This window comes from Portunus trituberculatus, chromosome 44, assembly GCF_017591435.1.
Source record: "Portunus trituberculatus isolate SZX2019 chromosome 44, ASM1759143v1, whole genome shotgun sequence".
In the NCBI taxonomy this organism is placed as follows: domain Eukaryota; kingdom Metazoa; phylum Arthropoda; class Malacostraca; order Decapoda; family Portunidae; genus Portunus; species Portunus trituberculatus.
The window spans coordinates 17,029,059-17,046,558 of NC_059298.1; the positions used below are offsets into that span (position 1 = coordinate 17,029,059).

The window sequence follows — 17,500 nt, forward strand, 5'->3', positions numbered from 1 at the left end:
CTTGTTACGTCTGTTTGTGTGGTGTTCGTGATAACGTATCTTTATCGTGACAGAGATTTACGGACTTCCATCTTTTTGTTCTTGGCTTGGGGAAAAGAACAGCATTCATCGAGTCACGTGTGTGTGTGTGTTCGTGTCTGCATTTGTACGTAAGTGTTGCCAGTCACTTCGTTTATGGTTATTGTATCATGTTTTAAGCAGCTGTGGTCCCTTGTCTTGTGTGTGTGTGTGTGTGTGTGTGTGTGTGTGTGTGTGTGTGTGTGTGTGTGTGTGTGTGTGTGTGTGTGTGTGTGTGTGTGTGTGTGTGTTTGTGGTTGTGTTTTATTGGTCAACTCGCTATAGTGCATTGTTCCCACAGCTGTGTCTGCCTCCACTCCCCCACCCGTCCGACACAGAAGCAACTAGAAAAAAATTGCATAAATGTTGTTTAAACACGAACAAAACCAAACGTATGTTACCAGCAGACACGTAAACGTAAAACACACACACACACACACACACTTGGATCAGCTTGGGTCGTTTGGTGTACCGTTGCGAGATGAAAAGCGGCCTACAGGTGGTGCGGGAACCCAAGCAGAACGTGTCAAGAGACGATGAGATAGGAAAAAATTGGACAGAGGAGCTGAAGTGGCGCCGGTGGAACAGTAAATTTATCGACCATTTCCAAATTTCGTTGAAGCGGTGTGTTTAAAACTGGGCGGGCTTGTGAGTTGCACGTTTCTTCCCTCCTGTGATTGATTTTTATGTTGTGTTATTAATTTCACTGCTGGAGCAAGTAATCGAGTGAGCTGGTTTAAAGATTAACAAATTCATCGCCAGAACTTTCACTACTAAAGGAAGAAATAGGACACTGATTTAAAAAGCAAATAATACCATTACCTCCAGAAATGTTCACTGCTTGAACAAAAGATCAAGTTGCAGTGATTGAAAATGAAGGAAAAGAATCACTTATTGAAAAAGATATTAGTTTGAAATAGACTAAACGAAAAGAATATTAGGAAATTCTGTTGAAACAAAAGAAGAAGCCACATCGATTCCAAATAACTGCAACCATTAGAAACTTCACTACGGAACAAAGAAATGGAGTACAGTGAAAAAAAATAACTCAGAACTAGACATTGGGTTGAAGTAAACTAAAAAAAAAAAAAAGATGAATAGAAAAAAAAGAAACTACAGCGATTTTGAATAACTACAACCACCATAAAATTCACTGCCGGAACAAAGGAATGGACTACAGTGAAAAAAGAAAAAACATGAAATAGCAGAACCACCATCAGGAAGTTCACTGCTGCAGCCAAAATGAGGTACAGTACAATAGCTTCAGAAACTTCACTGCTTGAACTGAAGTGAAAATACATAAAAGAAACACCACTACCTGAAATTTTACTGCTGGGGTCAAAATGAGGTACAATACAATACAATACACTGCAGTAGCTTCCAGACTGAGGAGACCTTCTTCGTCAGGTGGGGGAACAAAGAGCTATGTTTATGCACTCATCCTCACCTGATAAGTTCGTGAGTCTTGTGTTCGCCGCTCGCTAAACTCCTCCAACCATTTTTTCGCCCCCTTTTCGTCTCCTTTCCCTCGCTGGTCACTGTTTATGTAGCTGTACAGTTTTAAGGATGCATCAGTCTCTGGACCGGAAGGAGACAGGCGTTGGATGTCATAACAATCCATTAAGAGAAGAGGGGAAAAAATCTCATCTATTTTTTGTGGTCGTGTTTAGACTTGTGAGGGGACCTGGTCGTGAGCGTAATTCCAGTGTGTGTGTGTGTGTGTGTGTGTGTGTGTGTGTGTGTGTGTGTGTGTGTGTGTGTGTGTGTGTGTGTGTGTGTGTGTGTGTGTGTGTGTGTGATGGCTGCGTAGCGTTAAACTGAACACTCCAGAACAGCGGTGTGATGATTCATTACACTGAACTTAGACAATTGCAACATTTTTTTATGATCATTTTAGGAGATAAGACACTATTGTATAAAACGGAACTCGTTAGACTTTATAATGAAAAATGGTTAAAAGAGAGGCGTTCCTTTATGATAAAACAATAACTTCTTTTTTTGGCAAAGGGAAGCAAGAGAGACAGTCTTTTATAGTAAGCAATAACTTTTGTTTTTGCTAAGGTGAATTAAAAGAGAGTATTAAACAAGGACAGAATAAGAACGAAATACGAGATATTTACATATAAGCTATCAGACAATAATTATACTACAGCTATACTATTCCTGACCCGCCCAGCTGAGATACACGGACTTGGAAATGATGAACAGATAAAACGATGAAGTATTTTCCTTGATATATTGAATTTTAAAAGTAATACGGTAAATGTAATTGTATAGGAGGCATTTGGCAAGCTAATATTACTCTATAACTAATTTTTTTTCCATCAATAAGTTAGATTACGATGGGAAAATTGTATTGCAGTTATATTGTAGTTTATAACAACAAATAACTTTACTCATAAATAGATTAAGTTAGGTTGCAAATATTCATTATAGTTGGGTTGGGTTGTATTTGTGATCAGATTTTCGTAGGGAAATCTTTGCTTGTGTTATTTACTTGCGTGGAGCTTTAAAGAATCAGAGAGAGTAGTCACGAGGTATGAGATTGAAAGACCAGAGGAGATTTATTTGGGGAATTTGCAATAAAGATAAGCGTTGTGCATCTGTGTCCCCTCCTCGTGGTCTCCTCATCCACCACAAACACAGCCTGACCAAGCGATGAGATGCTGAAGTGAAAATAACGTGAGATACCATTGCGCTCTCTCTCTCTCTCTCTCTCTCTCTCTCTCTCTCTCTCTCTCTCTCTCTCTCTCTCTCTCTCTCTCTCTCTCTCTCTCTCTCTCTCTCTCTCTCTCTCTCTCTCTCTCTCTCTCTCTCTCTCTCTCTCTCTCTCTCTCTCTCTCTCTCTCTCTCTCTCTCTCTCTCTCTCTCTCTCTCTCTCTCTCTCTCTCTCTCTCTCTCTCTCTCTCTCTCTCTCTCTCTCTCTCTCTCTCTCTCTCTCTCTCTCTCTCTCTCTCTCTCTCTCTCTCTCTCTCTCTCTCTCTCTCTCTCTCTCTCTCTCTCTCTCTCTCCAGTGCCTGAAGCGACAGGTGACGTTGTACTATGACAGACTTGATAAAAGATAAACACACAAAAATTAAACGAGAGTAGGAAAGGAAGAAAACGAAGAATAGAGGAAGAAAAGAATGAAAACAGAGAAAGAGAACAAGAAGGAAAACAATGACCTCCAATAAAACGCAATGGGGAGTAAGGAGGGACGTGAGGGAGGGGAACGAGTTGGAAAGGAGGAGGAGGAGGAGGAGGAGGAGGAGTAGGAGGAGGAGGAGGAGAAGGAGGAGGAGGAGGAGTTGGAGGGTGGTGGTGGAGGAGAGAGAGAGAGAGAGAGAGAGAGAGAGAGAGAGAGAGAGAGAGAAGAGAAGAGAAGAGACAGAAAGGAGACAGACTGACTTCATGGGGGGAGAGATTTTACAGGAGGGTGGGGTGGTGGTGGTGGTGGGATGGGGGAGGAGAGGTGACTAGTGAAAAAAAAAAAAAATAGAGGCACCGAAGAAGTAATAAGAAGAATTATTATATCAACACCGCAGTGCACGCCTCGTCTCCCGCCCTGTTTGAGTTCCGACCCTTGAAAATACACGCATGTTCGCCCGCGCTCTCTGCTGGCGACTTTCAGAAGGGATTTGAGCGGCTCCGAGTCTTGGTTTTTGCTGCCTTTTGGGTTGGTTGGTTGGCTGGTTGGCGGGGCTTCCCAGTGATATTGTTTTTACGGGAGTTTTGCCACATGAGAGAGAGAGAGAGAGAGAGAGAGAGAGATGGCTTGTTAAACTAAGAGTACGAAAGATATAATTAGGTGATTTATACATGTCTCTCTCTCTCTCTCTCTCTCTCTCTCTCTCTCTCTCTCTCTCTCTCTCTCTCTCTCTCTCTCAGGTTTTCTATTTCACCCTGTCATCGAACTCTTAAATCTCTGTCCCTTTTCTTCTGAGTTCTCGATTCACACCACTTAAAATATCCCTCTCTCTCTCTCTCTCTCTCTCTCTCTCTCTCTCTCTCTCTCTCTCTCTCTCTCTCTCTCTCTCTCTCTCTCTCTCTCTCTCTCTCTCTCTCTCTCTCTCTCTCTCTCTCTCTCTCTCTCACCATCTCCTTTTCTCATGTTACTCCTCTCTCTCTCTCTCTCTCTCTCCCTCTCTCTCTCTCTCTCTCTCTCTCTCTCTCTCTCTCTCTCTCTCTCTCTCTCTCTCTCTCTCTCTCTCTCTCTCTCTCTCTCTCTCTCTCTCTCTCTCTCTCTCTCTCTCCTCCGGCCAGCAGCCAACCTCGCCCTATAGATGAATGAAACAGTAATTCTGAAGTTCATTCACAGCATTAACTTGGGTTTTTGGTGTGTGTGTGTGTGTGTGTGTGTGTGTGTGTGTGTGTGTGTGTGTGTGTGTGTGAGAGAGAGAGAGAGAGAGAGAGAAATATATTCGTATTATGATGTTACTCGTAATACGTTTAATTTTAGAGAAAGGAAATTATTAGCCATCCAGCTCTCTCTCTCTCTCTCTCTCTCTCTCTCTCTCTCTCTCTCTCTCTCTCTCTCTCTCTCTCTCTCTCATCCAGACACCTCCATGCCCTTATTCCTGTGCCCAAGATCTGGTGTCTTTTTTGGAACCCAGCACCCTCCATCTCTCCCTCTCTCCTTCCCTCCCACACCCCCATGAAAAGTGAGCACAGAACCCCTCCCTCTTTTGCCTCCCTCCCTTCCTCCCTCCCTCCCAGCTTCCACAGCCTAAACCGTCTTCTCTTTCCTCCGTCCTTTGTCCAATCTTTCCCCCGCCATTTAAATTCCCTCACTTGACGCGCACCCACACAGTCTCCCTCCCTCCCTCACTCACTTACTCGCTAACTCACTCACCCATCCTTGCTTGGGTTCATCATCTCTAACTGTGTCTGTCGGGAAAGGGAAAGCGTAGGTGAAGGCAAGGGTGTTTCGAACGCTCTTGTGGCGGACGAACGGCGTAAGATCTGCGACCAGTTTCCCCCCAAGGCCGGGATGCAGTCGAGGTAACCCAGCGACCACCCGCACCACGTTCTCCATCCCAGCTTTTATTTCCCTCCTGCAGCATCCCTTGCCTGATCACCTTCGTGCCCCGTGTGTACGGTACCGCTCTTCATCGGTACGCGCAGCTGAGCGACGCCACTGCCCCGGAAAGTGATGCCACGCGGGTGTAAATAGAGGCTCAAAAACAGACGGTGGCAACTACAACCTGAGACCGTCTTACACCCAGGGACTCTAGCGTGGCTCAATCGTCAAGTGACTGGCGTGGACTTCGCAGGGGGAAAGCGAGCGTCTTCTCTTCGTCATTGGCTTCATCCGTCTGAGATCCACGTGAATTCCCATGTTGGATTATAATTTGGTGTGGTGTGATCTGTGGCGCGTTGCAGTGCGGCGCGCTGTGCTGGATGCATCAGTGCCGGTGATGACCTGAACCCTGTATTCTTGCTCTGTGATTTGTGACACGAAACTTTGAATCTGACAGTGATTTTTTAACGCTGATCTCGAGGATATACTCTTATTTTGTGCCCTGCCTGTACCCGCAGACGTCAAGGAACACACCGTAAGTAAAGCCTGAGCGTGCTGGTACTTGTCATCAGTATTCATGGGGTGTCTCTGTATTACATACACATGTGCCTTCCCTCCTGCGGTGTACTCAAGGGCGACATACAATTGATTGGTCACACTCCAAGGAAAGCTTTTTTCTTCTCAACGATGCATAAGGAATGAGTGGATTCTTCAAAGCTGCGAGTTTAGGGGTCAGCAGTCCAGATCGACAAGTGCCCAGTGCCTCGCGGGGTGTTGCGGGGCGTGAAATCAGAGTGCCACAGTTCGGTGCAAGGCGTGTGGAAGATAAAGAAAGATAAGGCATGACGCTTTTTTTTTCTTTTTTTTTTTTTTTTTTTTGCCCAAACTCTATGATGAAACAAGGGAGGTGAGAGTCTGAGCGTCACCACGTTGCGCATTACACGTCTTGCTATCGTGGCTCCGCAGAGATGGACGGATTGTGGGTGTTTGCTGTATGATTAAGGTTGTTTGAGGGGTAAACAGCGGTCACCTGCGGGTGGCGACGAGGAAAGAAGAGGAGAGAGTGGTGGTGAGTGTGGCGGGAAGGCAAATATCTCTTGTTAGCTTTCGGCCTTGAGTATCGGGTCAGGCTGGCACTGTGTCAGGTGAGGCTGGGTCAGCTGCCTGCATCAAGGACGACCCTCGCTGATCTCACGCGTCCCTCCACCCCGCCCCGCCTCGCCTGTCTGTCCCCCGTGTTCCGCCCCGCCCCGCACCTCCACATCTCTCTCTCTCCCTCCCTATCTCCCTCTCCCTCCCTCACCTTTCTTACTCCTGTTCTGTCTGTCCGCCCGCACCTCCCTGCCTCCCACCCCCCTGCACTTCCGTTCTTTCCTGCCTCATCCCGCCGCGCCCCGCACCGCACCTCCCTTCTTACCCTGTCCTGCCCCACACCTCCTTGCCCCGCGCCACACCTACCCCGCCCCACACTCGCCTCCCTGCCTCATCTCAGTCTGCCTCGCACCTCCCTTTCTTCCCCGCCTCGCTCCACACCTCACCTGTCTCACTTCGCCTCGCCCTGCACCTGTCGTTCTCCTGTCCGCCCTGTGCTTACCTCCTCTCATTCCCCCACACCTCTGTTTCTTCCTGCTCAGCCACGCCTTGCACCTAACTCCCTGCTCTGCCCCACCCTGCCCCGCCCCTCAATCCATACCCTACTGCATCCCGTAATTCCCTTCATCCCTGCCCCGCCTCACCTTCTTTCTTCCCCAACTTCCAAAGATATGATGTAATTCTCTTCACTCCACAGCCAGCATTTCACCTCACTCATCCATCCACCGCCCTGTTGCTTCCTTCCTCCTGCACCGCCCCGCAGACTCTTTTCTTCCTGCTCTCCCTCCCAGTCTCCATCATCCCCTTACCTCTCTACCTTGTGCCCCGTCCCGCTCCTCGCACATCCCTCTCTTTCCTCTCCTGGCCACTCTGCCCTGCTCCCGCTCTAATACCAGCACCCCTTTCCCTGCCATTCACCTCTACTCTCTCTTCCCAAATCTTCACGCCCCGTCCTGGCCGCTCCTCCACATGCCCCGCACCCTCGGCCCTCCCTTTCAGGTCCGCTAAGCACACTAAGTACTCACACTGGTCCTCTCAGGGCTTCGAGGAGATTGTGTGATGTTAATGGTGTTGATGAGAAAAGTTAAGACGATTGTGATGATGATAATATTGATAATGATGATGACGGTGACAGAATGATGATAATAATGATGATAATAGTGCAAAAGGTAAAGATTGCGTTGGGCAGTCGGCGTACACAAGGCAGCTTCTGTTTACCTAATTTCATGTTTGCTTAGTGTCATGTCTCATCCTCGCCCGTATATGGATCTTGCCTCTTCAGACTCTCCATCATATTCGCGCTTGCTACCTGACTGCCGAGCCTGTTCCATCCATCCTGCACTTTTCTATACTTGTGAACCTGTTCCTGCTTTGCTTTTTTTTTTTTTCCTTCCTTTGCTTTTTTTCGCCGTCAGTCTAAATCTACTTAACTTATTGATTAAACGCAACACATTGCTAAGTTACTTGCAACCTCCTCGTCCAGAAACAACCTTAATGCATTTTTGTATGTTCAACTGTATGTGTGTGTGTGTGTGAGAGAGAGAGAGAGAGAGAGAGAGAGAGAGAGAGAGAGAGAGATGTGCACAGGCGATAGAAATAGTCTATAATGGCGCGGGTCTTTACCGTATCGCGACTTAGATTTAGTGAGATTGTGAGAAGACAAGGTAGGGACAGAGGAGGAAGGGGAGGAGGAGGAAGAGGAGGTTGTGATAAATAAGCGTAAGATGATAGGGAGCGGGAAGAGAAGCACGAGAAAAGAAACCCTAATAAAAAAAGCGTCGATAGCATTCAGTCAGTGCCCGAGTGAAATACACCAATATTGAGAGCGTGGGAGGAGAGGCAAAGCTGAGGGAAGGAAGGAAGGGAGGGAGGACGGAAAATCAAAAGGAAGGGAAAGGAGACATGGCAGAATAGGGAAGGAGGCACAAAAACAGAGGGAAGAGGGAGAGAAAAGCATAGCAAAAGATGAAGGAAAGGAAGCACAGTAAGAGGTGGAGGAGGAAAAAAAATAACAGTAAGAGATGGATGGAGGGAGGACATAGTAAGAGATGGAGGGAGGAGGCACAGTAAGACATGGAGGAGGAGGCACAGTGAGAGATGGAGGGAGGAACAGTAAGAGGGGGAGGATAGCACAGTAAGAGATGAAGGGACGGGGGACAGTGAGAAAGAGAGGGAGGCATAGTAAGAGATGGAGAGAGGGAGGCACAGTTAAGGAAAGAAAGAGGGAGGCTTAGTAAGGGAGGGTGGTTGAGGTCAGGAAGGGCGCCTGAGGTAGAGTAAACAATAGCTGTGGAGGTGAGCACAGACCACCTCCCTGCTGACCACAACAAAACTGCCGGCCCTACTCTCTCTCTCTCTCTCTCTCTCTCTCTCTCTCTCTCTCTCTCTCTCTCTCGCCCGTTATCGTAGTGTAAGCTCTTCTCTTATCTATCTTTTAGTCTCTTCTTTATAAATATCTCGTCCTCGACAACAAATAACAAGTGAACACACACACACACACACACACACACACACACACACACACACACACACACACACACACACACACACACACACACACACACACACACACACACACACACACACGTTGATTGATTCCTAGTTATTGCCCTCATTGATTGCATTGGTGAAGATTGTGTTGCTGGAAAAACAAGGTAACAACACCCCCTCCCCCTCTCCCTTTGCCCCTCCCACTCCTTCCGTCACCTGTCCTCACCCCTCCCCGCCACACACGCCTCCCAGCAGTGCACGCCCCCCCCCGTCTCCTCCCCTCCGGCCACAGCAAGCATCGGGGTGGAGGAAGGGGGGGGGTGAAAGGGGTGTCAGTAGTCAGTCAGGCAGAACAAGGAGACCAGTACCTCTTTTTTTTTTCTTCTTTTTTTTGTCTTAGTTTTCTTCATTTTCTTTCAATATCACGTCTCAGAGTTGTCTTTAGATTTTTCTCAGGTTACTACCACTACCACCATCACCGCCGCCACCGCCACCGCCTCCGCCTCCGCCTCCGCCACCACCACTACCACTTCTCTCGCAAATTTTCGTCTCTTCTTCCTTCAAACTTTCGCTATTTTATGTTGACAAGAAAGACTGATATTTCTCCGCTAACGACCTCGTAATAACTACTGCTACTGCTGCTACCACCACCACCACCACCACCACCACCACCACCACCACCACCACCACCACCACCACCACCACCACCACCACCACCACCACCACTACTACTACTACTACTACTACTACTACTACTACTACTACTACTACTACTACTACCACCACTATCTCTCTCTCTCTCTCTCTCTCTCTCTCTCTCTCTCTCTCTCTCTCTCTCTCTCTCTCTCTCTCTCTCTCTCTCGAGCATAACCATCATCACAACCACCACCATCACCATCATCAACCTCTCACCTTTTCTACTCGCAAAGATCTTCACCCATCACCACCACCACGATTACCACATCTTCACTCACGTATGTAGTCTCACCACCACCACCACCACCATCACCTCACCTACCGCCCCCTCTCAGCCCGTGTTGAGGCACAAATCTGGGTCACGTGACGGGGTAGGTGACTAAAGAAACACCCTCCTTCTTGTCAATCAGTCTCGTGTGTGTCATCGCTGCCGCCATCTGCATTCACTAATTATAACTTTGGTAACTGATGCCTTTCCCCTCCTGGCCCTTTGCATACCACTCGTCTCCCTCTTTCTCATCCTCATCTTGTTCTTTCTGTAGTCTATAATGGGATGCCGCAATCATTCCCACCCTTCCTCCTCCTCCTCCTCCTCCTCCTCCTCCTCCTCCTACGCAGCCCTGTCTTGGGTTTCACGTTCTCCTAAATGCCAAGGTGGTGCAAGGTAGTGCTGATCTTTTCATGTCCACTGATACTCCTCTCTCTCTCTCTCTCTCTCTCTCTCTCTCTCTCTCTCTCTCTCTCTCTCTCTCTCTCTCTCATTCATATCTTTCCAGTGCCAATCCTACTTCGTTTTTCTTTCTTTTTTCCTTGCCTTAGGAATTACCTTGCTCACACCACCACCACCACCACCACCACCACCACCACCACCACCACCACCACCACCACCACCACCACCACCTCATTCATCCCGCTACCTCTTTTTTTTCCCTTCATCACTACCCTCTTCACCCTATCAATAAATATAGTAACAACTACCCGTAGCACTCTCTCAATATTACAAAGTTTATGTGTATATGAAGAGGTTTTCATAATGGGGTTCCTCTTTCCCCTCCAATATCTCCCCTTCGCTGTAACACCTCCCTATTATTTTCCGTCACAGGCTGTCCCTCGGTTAGACACAGTGTATGTTTCCACGCCCAGTCAGCGAGTGCAGTGAGGCGAGAAGCTTACACTACAAATACTGCCAGTTGTGTATGTTAGTGAGCGTTCGTTGTTGGTACGAGTGAGTTAGACTGCATGTATGCTTACTGAGTCCTGAGTGCTACTTCCGAATGTTTGCTTTCTCTCTCTCTCTCTCTCTCTCTCTCTCTCTCTCTCTCTCTCTCTCTCTCTCTCTCTCTCTCTCTCTCTCTCTCTGTGTGTGTGTGTGTGTGTGTGCGTGTGTGTCATTTCCCAGACAATGTAAACAACGTGGTTATTGCTGCACCTGTTGTTATTTAAGGTGTTATTGTTGTTGTTGATGTTGCTGCTTTATTTTCCTGTTAGTGCTCCTGCAAGAGGCTTGGAATGGTGTTGCGTAAAAAGGTGGTGGTGGTGGTAGTGGTGGTGGTGTCTCTGTCATCACCGTTGTTTTCTCTTCATTCTTTTTTTTTTTCTTTTGTCTAACTTTATTCAAATTCTGTTCTTTCTTTCAATTGCTCGTCGGCAGAACAATATTTGCCACAATTTATTTTTATCATGAATGAAGTTTATTTTTCGGATGGCTTTCTCAAATATTGTTTTGAGACTGAAAGGAAAATGTTTCAAGAAGATAACAATGATATTTTCGTAATGAATTCAGATGATTTATTTTCTTATGTTGAATGGAATGTGTTCAGTATGACAACGTAAGTCGTCATGCTCTGGACAGCTAAGACACAATAGCAATGAGGTGACGAGGAGGAAAAGGCTTACGTTCATTTATTTTCCCTTGTGCATGTTCTCGCTGCTACCGACAGGATGAATAAATAAGTGAACAATAATACAAAACAAACAAAACAAAAAAAGATCGCCTTTGTTCGCTGGGTCACTGGCTGGCCTTGTTCCACGCACCACCTACCTGTATTAATGTAGAGGTAGAAATACATACTGCAGTACGTATATTCAGTATAATTCATTGGTACCAGAATACGAAGCGTTACTATTGATGCAGCACGGTATGCACGGCGTTCAGCCACGCAGCGCCAGGCCTCACCGTCTCTCAGAACCGTACAATGACATGCATCCCGTCAAGTCATCACTCAGACCTTACGTGTATTGTATTTCTCTGCTTTGCTCGAGGCAGCGACACATGACGATGACGACGGGCAGTGTGGTGTTGGAGTGAGTCACGGGAGTAGCAGCAGACGTCACACTGGAGCCACGCTGCGCTTTACCTCCCTCGCCTGCAAGTTGGCCTCTTTGTTTCCCATACCAAGAAGCGTGATTAAGTGTGTATATAGTATAAGCGCCAATGAAGCATTCGTCATGTTCCTTCATAAGTCGAGGCTAATAAGACTTCTTTCTTGCTAGTCATGTATCACAAATCCGTGCCTCTCCCCTCCCCTCGCAGCTAGGAAGATGAGGCAGGGGTGGCGGGGGCGGAAGTACGGGTTATGGGGATAGGGGGTGGTCCTTAGTGTGGGCGGGGCGCTACATGTCGCTGTGCCTCGTGGGCGGCATGGAGGGGGTGAAGGAGGACTTACCCACACGATCATAATGCACCCACCCCATCCCTGCACCACCCACACCACCGCGGCGCCCCAAGATGGCCAGGGCGGGGAGTTCCAGGCCTCCCCCAACCTCTCGGCATGAATGAAGCAGCTCCTTTCCGCCCACTCGTCTCCTCGTAGCTCTCACCGCCTTGCCTTCTCTTCTCCCTCACTACTTTCCTCCCACTTTCCTTGTCATGTTCTCTGCACCCTCATAAGCCTTATTCTTGCACCCTCACCACTTGTCCCTCTCACCCTTGTGGCCCGCTGTTGCCCCTCTCCCCTCATCCAGTCACTATCGGCGATTCAGCTTCTGACTCACATCCAATAATTCCCCTGCAGCTGGGCCCTGGCAACCCTCCCAGCCTTAACTGTAAATATAGAATTCTGCACACACAAAAAAGCGTCACCGACAGGGCTGGTGCAGGGCGGGGTGCACGTGTGGAGGGGCGGGGTGGGGCAGGGCGTGCACGAGGCCCACACTGCACCCCGTCGCCGCTACGACCACGCTGGAAATCATTATTGGTATCTCTTTTTGTGATTCATTCACAACTTGGGCGAGGGAGGAGGAGGAGGAGAGGACGTGGGGAGGAGTAAGGAGGGGAAGATGAAGAGGCGAGGAGGGACAGGGGTGGAGGAGAAGGAGAAGGAGAGCTTGGATGTCCAACTCGTCATTAATTGAAAGATAACCTTGCACGGGAGTTTTATCATCTTATCAAGCTGTTAATGACCCGTTTCTAAGTGGCGAACAGGGCTGGGTGGCAGCAAAGAGGGCACCGAGCTACTGCTTCTCCTTCCCTCTCCTTCAGCCACGTATGAGCTGCCGTTGTGCACGTCCGGGGATCAGCTGTTGGCAAAAGCGGCGTACTCACTCGTCCATTCACAAGGCAGGTTGGTGAGAGGAGGTACCGAGCACAGTGTGGCCCGTGGTTCATGTGGGGCAGCGTTGAGGAGTGAGGACCCCGAGCAGGCATGACTCGCTCGCGCCCACTCTCTCCCTTCCTCCCTCCTTCTTTCTTCTTTCTTCTCCCCTCCTTCTCTTCCTTCTCTGTCTCCTCCTCTTCAACATCATTGCACCCGATACCTTCCTAACCATCGCCTCTGGGTCACGGAGGAAGACACGCAGCTATAACAGAGGTACAGATTCATGGGGAAACAACTCCATTCCTCCTCCTCCTCCTCCTCCTCCTCCTCCTCCTCCTCTTTACGTTTAGCGTTTAACCCATCAATACCAAGAGGCTGATGAGGACAGAGAGAGAGAAAGGGAAGGATAAGAAAGGAAAAGGGGGATGCATATAGGAGGAATGGGAGGAGGATGGGGGGGAGGTGGAATAAGAATGAAAACTTGAGTGCTTACCATCCTTACTCTGTTCCTTAATCCCTCCGTTTCCATACTTCCTCCTCCTCCTCCTCCTCCTCCTCCTCCTCCTCCTCCTCCTCCTCCTCCTCCTCCTTTCATATATCAACCCATATTTTCAGTCTTTCTTCTCTCTCCTAACACCAGAACCTACATTAACAGCAGGGGCGTAAGGACGTTAATGTATACACACCTTATATGATGGAAAAAAAAAAAAAAGAGATTAGGTGGGGGGGGGGGACGAATGAGGGAGAAGAGAATGGGGGGAAGGGCATTATGACACGAAAAGTCCACCACAGCTCAAAAATCTTGGTCCATTTAGAGGCGGGTTCGTTTTGGGTTCACGGCTCAACCACCACCACCACCATATACCTCCTCCTCATCCTCTTCCGTGGATTACTTGAGCCTCTCCCTCTCAGTGCTCGCGTGTTGAGGACTAAGGGAGGACAATAAAGGCCTGTACTGGGAGGAAAATGCTACACGTGGAGAGAGAGAGAGAGAGAGAGAGAGAGAGAGAGAGAGGTATGAACAACGGTTGAATTAGAAGAAATGGGACGAGGACAGATGAAGAGTACAAATGATTAGTTATTAGAAAGAGGTGAAGGAAGAGGAAGAGAAGAAGAAGAAGAAGAAGAAGAAGAAGAGAGCGTGGAGAGAAAGCAGTGACAAAAAAACTAGAGAGAGAGAGAGAGAGATAAACGTTCATCATAAAATTATAGATCAGACAATGACATTACGAGATGCTGCAGGGAAAACCAAGAGTAGGAGGTGGTGGTGGTGGTGGTGGTGGTGGTAGTGGTGGTGGTGTTGGTGGTGGTGGTGGAGATAAAAACTGATTGTGGTGGTGGTGGTGTTATTAATAGTGCGGCAGTAATTGTAGTAATTATAATTTAAGTAGGGACGGTAGAGATGGTGGTGATGGTGATGATGATGATGGTGTTGGTGATGAGAAATTGTCGTGGTTGGTTTGAGGTTGTAGTTGTTGTCGTAGTGGTGATGACTAGAGGATGATGGTGTTGTATTTGAGTTTACCTGCTGGTGTTGATGCTAGTGTTGTTGGTGTGTTGTGGTGGTGGTGATGGTGGTGGTGCCTTGTGGTTGCGGTGGTGGTGATGGTGATGTTGGTGGTGGTGCGTTGTTGTTGTGGTGGTGGTGGTGTTGGTGGTGGTGGTGCGTTGTGGTTGTGGTGGTGATGGTGGTGGTGGTGGTGCGTTGTGGTGCTATATATGGTGGTGAATATTTTCGTGGAGTGTATTTTTAAGGCAAACTTTGGGAGGAGTGGCGAGGAGCACAAAAACAGACATGGATTATGAGCTGCGCTTGCACACACACACACACACACACACACACACACACACACACACACACACACACACACACACACACACACACACACACACAACTGACGTAGTTCACTCAAACATGAACTGACGTTAGCATTACACACACACACACACACACACACACACACACACACACACACACACACACACACACACACACACACACACACATCCTTATTTACTGCCTCGTCCACTCCCAGACACACCCAACCACCCACACACACACACACACACACACACACACACACACACACACACACACACACACACACACACAAAGGTGGCACCGCCTAAGCGCGCCAAACGCATGGGCGGCACCTTTGGCGGCTAGTGTGTGTGTGTGTGTGTGTGTGTGTGTGTGTGTGTGCTCACTGCTTATGTATTCTTTGGTATGTTTAGTTGGATGTGCCTTGTGTGCTTGTCTGTGTGTGTGTGTGTGTGTGTGTGTGTGTGTGTGTGTGTGTGTGTGTGTGTGCGTGTGTGTGCGCGTGTGTGCTGTGCCTTAACAATACACGCAACCAAACCCCGTGGGACGATAAATCAGCATCTCTCTCTCTCTCTCTCTCTCTCTCTCTCTCTCTCTCTCTCTCTCTCTCTCTCTCTCTCTCTCTCTCTCTCTCTCTCTCTCTCTCTCTCTCTCTTTCTTTCTCTCTCAGCATTTCTCTACAAATACACGCCTCACCCTCCTCTGCGCCTCTTCCCTCTACAAGTTCCCTCTCCTGCTCGCTATCCCTCTCTGTCTCCTTCCCTCCTTGCCTCCCTCCCTCAGATCCGACCGTTACCGACAGACCTTCCTTCTTTCCCTCCTTACCACTTCCCACTACACGAGCCTCCTTCCCTCCCTCATTAAGACGCTATTTACTCATCCCTGTAGTAATTTTTAGGAGCATCATTTAGCCACGAGTCCCGACCCTTATCTTGCTGTTACTCTTACGTTTTCACTCAAGTACTAATTAAAGTGAACCTTCTTTCGTCTTGCTGCCATATGGTTTGTAGCGTAAGACTCGCCTGGTTGAATTAGAGTAGGTTAAGTTACTGAGTTCAACCTAACCTAACCTATTCTTTCCTAACTTAACTGAATATTAGATAAGCGGTTCTATACCCAATGTATTAGCTATCCTAACGTGATCTGTTCTATGCTAAACTACGTGAAATAGAGCTGGAATTTCTAGTTTTGTGGTTTATTATTCTTTTGAGTTTCTATGTATTTTTATTTGTTATTGACGCTTAGTATAGAAAAAAACTGCTTGTGATTTGAAGATCAGTTACATTAATAGCGTTGATGGAAATGTAAATGATTAATTAAGGAGGGTCTGCATGTTCTGCCAGCCACGTTCAGAAGAATAGTGTGTGTTTCTCTGTTTTGTATGTACTGCAGGTCGCTACAGCACCACCCAACTCACACCTTCCTTCACACCCTGCACATACTAGATAGCCACACCTACCCCTGCCTTCCGGACCAGTTCACACACACCACTACACTCCGCGCCAAAGCAATCACCTCTCATCCCTCTCATTCACACGCCAGCCACACCACCACGCCGTCATCCATACTTGCAAAACACGAGCCTCACCGGAACTGGCAGCGACACACACACACACACACACACACACACACACACACACACACACACACACACACACATAGTAACATCGCTGTAAAGAATAGGTTTTTGTTTGAATAACGTATTAAAATGAAACAGATTAGATATATGAAAAATTGTTAGAAATTATCAGAGAGAGAGAGAGAGAGAGAGAGAGAGAGAGAGAGAGAGAGAGCAGTCAGTAATAATATGGTTGAGGGCAGGGGAGCTCAGTGGCAGGGATTGATGCCAAGGTTATGTCAACAGCAGCTGGCGTGGAATGACTGGTCGTGTTGCATAAACTTAATATCGCGAGTCCGTTGCCATCAATCATTGGATCAGTAAAGCAGTCACGCGGCGAGGCTGTCATGCCCCCATGGAAGCAGCAGCCGGGAGGACCAAGCCGTGGTGACCGAGGGCGTTGCGTGCGGTAACTTAAGAGGTGCCAAGCAGTCTAGACCTAGAGGACACGAGACACTGGCATAAAGAGGTGCGGGTGAGTGCGGCAGGAAACACACACACACACACACACACACACACACACACACACACACACACACACACACACACACACACACACACACACACACACACATGACCGCCCTGCCTTTCACACAGCTCCCGCCAACACAACTGGATTTGCTCAATTGGTCTCTTCTCAGCGCCGCTCGTCACTCATCCACGGACTCCCACAACTTATACCCCCGGGAACCTGTCATTGCTAACGCACCCTCTAACCATTCCTGCCTACCATAAAGTTGTTTGTTCTTCCCTAACCCTCTCTGATCTTCCTCCCTGCAACATCACTTTCAACCATCGGCGAGAGGGACACGGCCAGCCACCCTCGCTCAGTGCTTATGAGGACCGCCCTTTACAAGCAGATAACACAGAAATTTGATGCGATGGCTATCAGAGAAAACGAAATTACCAAGTTGTTATGAACTACTCTATAAGTCTTCACATGCCTTCGACTAACATTTGCAAATAAACCAAATTTTATTTCTCATCTCACAAGTGTTAATTTCTTGTTACTTATTTACTCACCACTTTCTCTTCTTTGGGAGGAAAGAGAGAGAGTGAGCAGAGGGAGAAAAACATCATAATTAACTTATCTTTCGAGATCTCATTTGCGTTTTCGCTTCCAAGATCCAAGAGCCATTGCTTAGACTTGTACAGTAATTATTTTTCCGTAATCTTCTCGGGCTGCTGAC

At 47.9% G+C, this 17,500-nt stretch overlaps 1 protein-coding gene across 5 annotated transcripts in view; it reads left to right on the plus strand.

Moving 5' to 3' along the window:
- The window catches only part of LOC123518544 (protein C-ets-2-like), a 283,895-nt gene that overhangs the window by 67,972 nt on the left and 198,423 nt on the right, over window positions 1-17,500 (plus strand). Inside the window, exon 2 of one of the 5 annotated variants that reach the window (XM_045279369.1) lies at window positions 10,437-10,528. The exons of 3 other annotated variants lie outside the window; for them this stretch is intronic. The gene's annotated coding sequence lies outside the window, so the exon portion shown is untranslated. Of the gene's footprint in view, window positions 1-5,278; window positions 5,592-10,436; window positions 10,529-17,500 lie in introns of those variants that run through there. One more of the 5 variants, XM_045279365.1, reaches the window with a different exon arrangement.